Raw genomic sequence first — 10,572 nt, 5'->3', positions numbered from 1 at the left:
GACTAAGTTTTTGAGATTTGGAAGGCGATTTAAGGTTAGATTGGAGAAATTCTTGTATGGTTGGACTCTTGAGTGAATGGGTGTTCGTATTTTGTGATCTTTACCCAATTCCGAGACGTGGGCCCGGGGAGACTTTTGGGGCGATTTTCTAATTTCTCGCCTTAACTTTGATTTCATTAACTAGATTAGTTTCTTATAGTTATATTTATGATATGTAATTGATTTTGGCTAGATTTGGGCCATTCGGAGTCGGATATTCATGGAAAAAGTATTGTTACGAATTGATTTGAGCTTGGTTCGAGGTAAGCGACTTGCCTAACCTTGTGTGGGGGAAATCCCCTTAGGATTTGGTGTTGTTATGATATGTGAGCACCGTGTACGCGAGGTGACGAGTGCGTACACGGGCTATTTGTGGAAAAACCTAATTTTTACTGAGTAATAGCCATTTTTCATCTTATCTGAGTATACTAGCATGTGTAGTTATCTTGTTAGCCTAGAATAGCATGTATACGTGTCCTAATTGCCTATTTAAACTCTTTGCAGCATGTTTAGTAAGTTCTGCTTCTTTCTTGACTTGTACTTAGTTTAAATTGTAGGTTTCTTGATGTAACTATTATATTCATTTGTTTGAGTTGCGTATTTATTTTGGGACTATGGGACGGTATCCCAGGAGATCCCCCTGCATATTTACTTTTGAGACTACGAGGCGGTTCCTCGAGAATTCTCCCTGTATATTTAATTTTGAGACTATGAGGCGGTTCCTCGGGAGTTCTCCCTGCATATTTACTTTTGGGACTACGGGACGGTATCTCGGGAGATCCCCTGTTGTTTATCCCTGTGTTCTGCGTTGCTACTTTGCTATGTTCTCTTTGTTTAAATTCCAGTCCTTTATTATATTTTTATATTCTCCTGCTTATTTATTATATACCAGTGGGCCTGACCTGACCTCGTCACTACTCGACCGAGGTTAGGCTTGGCACTTACTGAGTACCAATTGTGGTGTACTCATGCTACTCTTATGCATATATTTTCGTGTGCAGATCCAGGTACTTCTTACCAGCCGCATTATCAGTGAGTCGAGACAGCTTTGGAGACTTCAAGGTACATCTGCCGCGTCCACAGACCTCGGAGTCCCTTTCTACTCTTCCCCGTGTCCATTATCTTCTGTATTTCTTTTGATTGACTCTGATATATAGAGATACTATATTTCCTTCTGTAGCTTGTGATTCACGATGTTTCGAATTTTTGAAAACTGCGTATGTCTAGTGTTTTGGTTATTTCATATGCCGAGCGGCATTATTATTGGTTATTCAGTATCTAATGCAGTTTGTTGTTTAGTTTTGCTTTCATTATTGATATTTTCGCAATCTGTTAGGCTTACCTAATCGTAGAGACTGGGTGCTATCACGACATGTCTCGGAGGGATGTTTGGGTCGTGACAAGTTGGTATTAGAGCTCTAGGTTCATAGGTATCGTAAGTCACAAGCCGGTTTATTAGAGTCCCTCGGATCGGTTTGGAAATGTCTGTACTTATTTTCGGGAGGCTATGAAACTGTTAGGAAAAATTAAACTTCTTGGCTAGGTTTGGATTGTTTGGAACCAAGTTAAGTCCTTAGAGTGAATTTGTGGGCAAGAAGGTGAGCTTTGAGACGAGGTAAGTCTCTTGCCTAACCTTGTAAGAGGAAATTTACCCCATAGGTATTTTAAATTACTATTTTCTTCTAATTGTGGGGGCTACGCACGCACGAGGTGATGGGAGTACGTGCGTGGCTACTAATTATGCTTAATTCCAGGTAGTTTTAGGACCAAAATCATGAAATACTTGGGATATTTGCACTCTACTTGTTAAATTTAAGTGCCTAAATTATATTGAAACTCTTTCCTTGTCGTGCGAAATTGTTGACTTCAAAATTTCTAAACTTCTGTATTCTATTCTTTCTCACATATGGTGAGGACCTGTGCCGGAGGATTTGATGACCAGGCACCCGCGCCCCCTTCTAGAGCCGTGAGAGGTCGGGGCCGGGGTAGAGGCCAAGGATGTCCACGCGGTGCAGCCAGAGCACCCGCACGAGCTACTACAGAGGAGCCCCCAGTAGCTCCAACTAGAGGGCAGACACCTGAGATACCTATTGCTGTACCAGCCCTCCAGGAGACTCTAGCCCAGTTTCTGAGTATGTTCAGCACATTAGCTCAAGCTAGATTGATTCCACTTGCTCCTGCCACATCTCAGGCCGGGGGAGGAGCACAGACTCCCGCCGCCGGTACTCCAGAGCAGCAGGTTTAGGTCGACCAGGTTTCGAAGATTTTACCAATACAGCTACTAGCTCCAGCTCAGCCTGAGGTTAGGGCAATAGTTTCTGAGGTGGAGCAGCTCAGACTTGAGAGGTACAAGAAGTATCACCCTCCTACCTTCATTGGATTGGCGTCAGAGGATGCCCAGGGTTTTATGTAGGATTGTCACCGTATTCTTTATACTATGGGTGTAGCGAAGTCGAGTGGGGTTTCTTTTACTACATTCCAGGTTAGAGGAGCAGCCTATCAGTGATGGCATGCTTATGAGTTGGGTAGTCCGGTTAAGGCAGCTTCACTTACATGGACTCAGTTTTCGGACATGTTTTTGAGAGAGTATGTCCCTAAGAGCCTCAGGGACTCATGGCGCGTGGAGTTTGAGCAGTTGCGCCAGGGTTCTATGACTGTGTCAGAGTATGCAGTTCATTTCAATGATTTGGCCCGACATGCACCGCCCTTGGTTGCCACAGTTCGAGAGAGGTTTCGACGGTTTATTGAGGGACTCCACCCCAGTATCCGGATTAGTATGGCTAGGGAGTTGGAGATGGATGTTTCTTATCAGCAGGTTGTGAGTATCGCCAGGAGATTGGAGGGCATGCTTGCCCTGGATAGAGAGGAGAGAGAGGCCAAGAGGTCTCGAGAGACTGGTTCTTATTCTGGTGCTCGTGCCCCAATAGCTCGCCATGGTAGGGGTTATGTGAGTCGCCCCGTTCATTCAGCTCTTCCAGCCGCCAGTGGTGTTCCAGCTCCTTCTAGGCCCCAGGAGCCTTATTATGCACTGTCAGTATCTAGTGTGTCACGACCCAAAATCCCACCACATGAGTCGTGATGGCACCTAGTCTCTAAGACTAGGTAAGCTGATTTCCATTACATTTTTGAAGCCATTTATATTTTAAACTAACAACGAAAATAATTACAATATACAACCTCCCAAGACTGGTAGTACTGAGTCACGAACTCTAACTGAATACATAGAATGATCACTAGGACCGAATATACAATATTGTTTGATTACAAGTTAACAGTACAATGAAATGAAAAGACTCCAAGGGACTGCGACGACCAAGAAGCTCTACCTTGAATCCTTACGATCCCGCTTTAACTCTGGTCAAGTCCTTTATATTCAATACCTGGCTCTGCACAAAAATGTGCAGAAGTGTAGTAAGAGTACGCCACGGTCGGTATCCAGTAAGTATCAAGACTAACCTCAATGGAGTAGAGGCGAGGTACAGTCAAGACACTTACTAGTCTAATAGCCTGTGCAATATAATATACAAAATACTAGGAAATAGATAGCAATAAGGGCAGGATAAAACAACTAGTGGTATGCGCAGCAAGACAACAAGAATACCATAAACATCACTCAACAATTAATAATACATGTACTCCCAATTAATTTAGGTTTTTCAAATAAATATCCTTCACATAAAATTCTTCCAAATAACTCTCTTTCAAATGTAGTTTTCTCAAATAATTATTTTTCAAATATAATTCTTTCAATAAATCTTTTCAAATATAATTTCCTCAAATAATTATCTTTCAAATACAATTCTTTCATATAATTCTTTTTGAATAAAAATCCTTCCAAATAAATATTTTGAATATAATTTTTTCAATTAAAAAGTCATCATGTGACACCTCATTTCATAATCATAAAAATATGGGTCTCAGCCCATTTTCATATTTTTCGTAAACACGGGTCTCAGGCCATTTTTATATTTTCACGGCACCTCGTGCCCATAATTAAATCATATCACAACTGCACGAACAATTCACGTGCTAATTATAATAATCATTTCATCACAGCACCTCGTGCCCACATTTTATATCATAATTGCACGGACAATTCACGTGCCAAATATCCTCATTATTTACTCATGGCACCTCGTGCCCACATTTCAATTTATAATCTACCTGGCAATAGCCACAAGCTCTCAATTTTAACATAAATCAGATTGTTATCAACTTGCCAATAACAAGACAAATTGCACAAGGTATAAAAGTAAACACAAAAAAATTACAACATCACATGAAAATTATCAACACCACAACCCCACATCATCCCATATCGTCCCTGACAATAGCCACCCTTATCGCTCCTATTGCCACCCTTATCACTCCTATAGCCACCCTTATCACTCCGCCCATACAATATCAATAGCCACCCTTATCGCTCATATTGCCACCCTTATCGCTCCTATAGCCACCCTTATCGCTCCGCCCAAACAATATTCTAACAAACACAACAACAGTGAAATGCCACTCTTATACCCATATAATATCAACGGTGAAATGCCACCCTTATCGCCCTAAAATAATAACTCACACAACACAATAATTTACACGATAACATAACAAAATCAATTCATATCACAATTTGCCCAATGGCCACAACCAAATTCCAAAGATATAACAAAAATTAATTAATTTCACAACAAATAGCCCAAGGCCCCACACAATGCATATAACACCCAAAAACAATCAATAGATATAGAAATTACTCAGCATAAAGCAAAACCTTCATTAATGCAAATTTAGATAATTATATTAACACTTATTCTTAAGCTCGCTTAAATTAATTATTTGCATAAGAAAATTCATATTGGAATTAATTTCCAAGAAATATTAAACCAACAATACTCACAAAATTTCATAAATATTTCAAGTAACAATCACATCAAATTATCATATAAAAACAAATTCAACAATAATAATTTAGGCATGGCAAACAGATGATTTAATAGTTTTTCACAATTTTCCAATTTACTATACAATAATGCCTAAGACTTTAATTAATGAACTTTGCACGTATAAACCCGAGTACGTACTTGTCACCTCGCGTACACGGCTTTTTACATTTCACAAATGGCACATAAGACTCAATGCCTAAGGGGTAATTTCTCCACTCGAGGTTAAGCAAGATACTTACCTTTTTGAAGTTAGGCCGATATTCCAAAATAGCCTTCTTGCTTGAATTGACCTCCGGACAGCTCAATTCAATCCAAATTAATTGTATAACTCCATTAAAATTCGTCGGAAACAATTCCGGATAATAATGCGCGACTTGAAAATTTATTCCAAAAAATCAACAAAAGTCAACGTAGGACCCGCCCCTCGGAACCCGACATCATTTTCATGAAATTCGAACACCCATTCCGATACGAGTTCAACCATACCAATTTTATTGAATTCCAATAACAACTCGACCTCCAAACCTTAAATTTTCGTTTTTGGAAGATTTTACAAAATTCTTGATTTTTTCCATTAAAATCTGAATTAAATGGTGAATATAATCATATATTCATGAAATATAAACACTTTAGGATATAGAACACTTATCCTAATCCATATGGTGAAAATCGCCTCAAAAATCGCTTCAATCCGAGCTCCATAACTCCAAATATGTCAAAAATGGCTAAAACCTCGAAATATAGCTACTGCCCAGGTATTTATTCTTCGCGATCGCGAAGCACAAAAATTTTCAGCCCCAAAATTGCTCTTCGTGATCGCGGAAAACCAATCGCGATTGCGAAGAACAAACTCCCCCAACTCTTCCTGACAGCCTCTAGTTTAATGGTCATAACGTTTTGTACAAAACTCCAAATTACAAATGGTTTAACTATGTGAAAACTAGACACCAAGGGCTATAACTTTAATTTGTTGCTTATCTCCCAATTTCTTATAGATTTCTAGATATAAGCTTCCAAAGTCAACACTGTGCAACAAAGATTTCCAAACTCTTCCTAGACAGCCTATAGTGTATCCACCATAATGTTTTGTACACAACTCCAAATGATAAATGGTTTACTTTTCTGAAAACTAGACATCATACTACAACTTTTATTTTTGGATCATCTCCAAATTCCTTATAGATTGCGAGATATAAGCTTCCAAAATCGGGTCAGTGAAACAGAGATTTGTTATACGCGATCACGAAAGAGCTTCCGCGATCGCGATTCACAAGGCCCTAAACTGTTGTTTTCTCTTCGCGAACGCGACCAAAAGTTCGCGATCGCGATGCACACCTCTGTAGGCAAAAACCAACAATTAAAAATGGCAGAGAAATGGTTCGAAACCACCGCGAAACTCACCCGAGCCCCTCGGGACCTCAACCAAATATACCAACAAGTCCTAAAACATCATACGAACTTAGTCGAAGCCTCGAATCACATCAAACAACGCTAAAATCACGAATCACACCTCAATTCAAGCCTAATAAACTTTGAACTTTCAAATTCTATATCTTGTGCCGAAATACATCAAATCAATCCGGAATGACTTTAAATTTTGCACACAAGTCATAAATGACATAACGAATCTATTCCAATTTCCAGAATCGAATTCCGACTTCGATATCAAAAAGTCACCCCCCGGTCAAACTTCCCAAAAATTTAACTTTCGACATTTCAAGCTTAATTCCACTACGGACCTCCAAATAATTTTCCGGACAAACTCCTAAGTCCAAAATCACCATACGGAGCTATTGACATCATCAAAATTTGAATCCGGGGTCGTTTACACATAAGTCAAATATCCGGTCAATTTATTTTTCATTTAAGCTTTAAAAATGAGAATTGTTCTTTTAATTAAATTTCGAATCTTCCGAAAATCAAACTCGACCACACTCGCGGGTCATAATACATTACGAAGCTGCTCGAGACCTTAAGTCACTGAACGGGGCGTAAATTCTTAAAATGACAAGTCGGGTCGTTACATTCTCCACCTCTTAAACAAACGTTCGTCCTCGAACGTTCTAAGAATTATTCTGAGGTTACCAAATTGATGATTTTACTTTTACACATACACTAACGGTTGATTCCACGCTACCGCATTTGAGATAAGTCTCACAACATCATCTCTTTTGAGTTTATTTCTTTTATCCATATTTGTAAACTTTAAGATTAATTTCTTACACTCCAAACATTTCAAAAGGTCTGATTTTCACAACAACGCACGGTATTAGTCTCAACTGGCTATAGCAACTCGGGCCTACGCACACATCAATTTTCTTGATAGTGTTGAAGTAATTCAAAAACAATTCGGGGTGTTATATTCTTCCCCGCTTAGGATCATTCGCCCTCAAACACATAACATAATTTTGTCTCTTCTTTGCACGTCTCAATCTCCCAAATTTTTTTCTAACCCCAAAATTTTTCAGAAATTTCGGCAGTCTCTCCCCTGTAATTGGGCCTAACCGCCTGCCAGAGTAACACCAAAACAACTTCTAACAACACATCCACAATGTACATATCAATAACACAATCTCAACGTTACAAATACTGCATTATCACAATGATATCAGGACATGAAGCACATCATATGTATGCTCATCACCACATCTCTGGTCTTAAAAGCCGTTCATAATTAATTCCAGCATCATATATTAATCTCATATTAACCACCACCTCATTTTAAATTTTCATAACACTGACAACAGAATGTGAGGTATGAAGACCTCATGATTACTTACTCAGATTAATGAGTCATATTTAACGCCACCTGGGCACTCACCTTATAGGTTAAAACTCAATGTTTACAACACGAAAATGGCTGAATATGAACAGAGAAATATACAAGAATTATCAAATAAGCCTAACAGGCATGACTCCCTATTGATATTATTGTACAAATTAATTTCACAAAGGGATAATTTTAAACTCAAAAATATTTCACCACAAGGACCTCGTCCTTATAACTTCCACCGCTTCTTGTAGCCCGGTTTAAATATTTCACATCATATATAAAATGCGAGGATCTCGTCCTCAACTCCGAATCACAAGTATTTTGCACATTGTGCCAACTGAAATTTCAATTTTCCTTTCTTTCTTCTTTTCAATATATTTCATAAACAGTTTTCACAACACATAATGAACCATCATACCGGTAGGGTGTATAATTCATAAAATTTAGAATCAATTATTCCAAAACACATTAAACCCACTGTAATTAATAATAAAAATTACTTTTGGACTTATAGCCCTCAATGGTGTACAAAAATAAATGATAGACACGGGTCACACCTTCAAATATCCCAATAGGGATAAACATATATGTGGGTCACAAATTTACGAAGCTCATCCATAAGTGAAGCATAATAGGAGGACTCACCTCAATATTCAGAATCGAATCAAATTAAGGAAAATATTCTTTTATAATAAAAATCGGGATCGTACTTGTTACGACACCATATGGTGTATTAGCCTCAGCCAAATCATAGTGATTAAATCAATGGTTCGGGCCTCCACCTCTTAGGCGCCCACTACCCTCCTTTCCTCCACCTCTAGCTGACTGTGCACGTGGAGTATCAACTAGAATAAAGCTTGTAGCTGGAGTGTTCTGATGAAATCCACCCCTCCCAAGTCTGGGACAATGTCTCATGATATGCCTAGTATCACCACACTCATAACAACCCCTCTGAGGTCGTGGCTGCTCGTACTGAGCTTGTGCCGGATAACTGGAATAACCACTGTAAGAATCTCGTGTCGGTGGTGCACTGTAAACTGGAGCACTCCGAGTAATCTGATGTGTGGACTGAGCTGACCGACTGCTCGAGCCTCCACTATAATGGGTTCTAGCTGAAGAGTAAAATCCACTGAATCCTCCAGATCTTCGAGACCTTTTGGCCTCCTTAGACTCCATTTCCTCGCCTAAAATACCCTCAATCTTCCTTGCAATCTCTACTACTTGTTGAAATAGAGTATCAGTTTGCAATTCTCGAGCCATGCATATTTTAATATCATATTCGAGCCCCTCAATGAATATGCATACCCGCTCTCTGATTGTAGGAACCAAGATAGGTGCATGACGGGCTAACTCACTGAACTTGATAGCATATTCTGACACTGTCATAGTGCCCTGACGCAACCATTCAAACTCTGCGCGCCACGCATCTCTGAGAGTCTGGGGAACAAACTCTTTCAAGAACATTTTCGAAAATTGAGCCCAAGTTGGTGGTGTGGTATCGGCTGGTCTACCTTCTTCATAGATTTTCCACCACCGATACGCTGTGCCTCACAGTTGAAATGTAGTAAAGGCAACTCCGCTCACCTCCACAATACCCATGGTGCGTAGAATACGGTGATAATTTTCTAGAAATTCTTGGGCATCCTCTGTAGATGTGCCACTGAAAGTAGGTGGACTATACCTCTTAAACCTTTCAAGTCTCTTTTGTTCTTCTTCTGATGCCTCGGGCCTGACCTCAGGTCGAACCGGAATAACAGGTTGTACTGGTACTACACCCGAAACCTGACCAACATGAACCTGCTGCTCTGGAGTTAAGATAGGAGTCTGAGCTACTCCCCCAAATCTGCGGAATGTTTGGTGCAACAGAGATCAATCCCGCCTGAGTTAATGTACCAAACATACTCAGGAACTATGCTAAAGTCTCTTGAAGTCTGAGGGTCACAACAGGTGCTTCTGGTACCTGTCCCCCAACTGGAGCTACTAGTGGCTCCTCAACTGTTGTTCTGAAAGGTGCTCTAGTCGCAGCACGTGCCCTTCCTCGACCTCTACCTCGGCCCCGGCCTCTTGATGCCCTAGTAGTATGCGCGGATGCCTGCTCAGTTAACCCAGTAGCACGTTTCCTCACTATCTGCGAGAGAATGGAGATACAAAGGTTCAAATTTCAAATTCAACAAATTCCGCACGACAGAAATAAAAGAAATGGAAATTTCCTAACAATTCTGTAGCCTCTCGAAGATAAGTACAGACGTCTCTGTACCGATCCGCAAGACTCTACTAGACTCGTTCATGACTCGTAGAACCTATGAACCTAGAGCTCTGATACCAACTTATCACGACCCAAAATCCCACCACAGGAGTCGTGATGGCACCTAGTCTCTAAGACTAGGTAAGTCGATTTCTATTACATTTTTTAAGCCATTTTTTTTAAACTAACAACGGAAATAATTACAATATACAACCTCCTAAGACTGGTAGTACTGAGTCACGAACTCTAACTGAATACATAGAATGATCATAAGGACCGAATATACAATATTGTTTGATTACAAGTTAACAGTACAATGAAATGAAAAGACTCCAAGGGACTGCGACGACCAAGCAGCTCTACCTTGAATCTTTACGATCCCGCTTTAACTCTGCTCAAGTCCGTTATCTTCAATACTTGACTCTGCACAAAAATGTGCGGAAGTGTAGTATGAGTACGCCACGGTCGGTACCCAGTAAGTATCAAGACTAACCTCAATGGAGTAGAGACGAGGTACAGTCAAGATACTCACTAGTCTAATAACCTGTGCAATATAATATACAAAATACTAGGAA

The sequence above is a fragment of the Nicotiana tabacum genome, chromosome 24, assembly GCF_000715075.1.
Source record: "Nicotiana tabacum cultivar K326 chromosome 24, ASM71507v2, whole genome shotgun sequence".
NCBI classification, from domain to species: Eukaryota; Viridiplantae; Streptophyta; class Magnoliopsida; order Solanales; family Solanaceae; genus Nicotiana; species Nicotiana tabacum.
The sequence above is the reverse complement of the archived record's forward strand: the minus strand, read 5'-3'. Positions refer to the sequence as shown.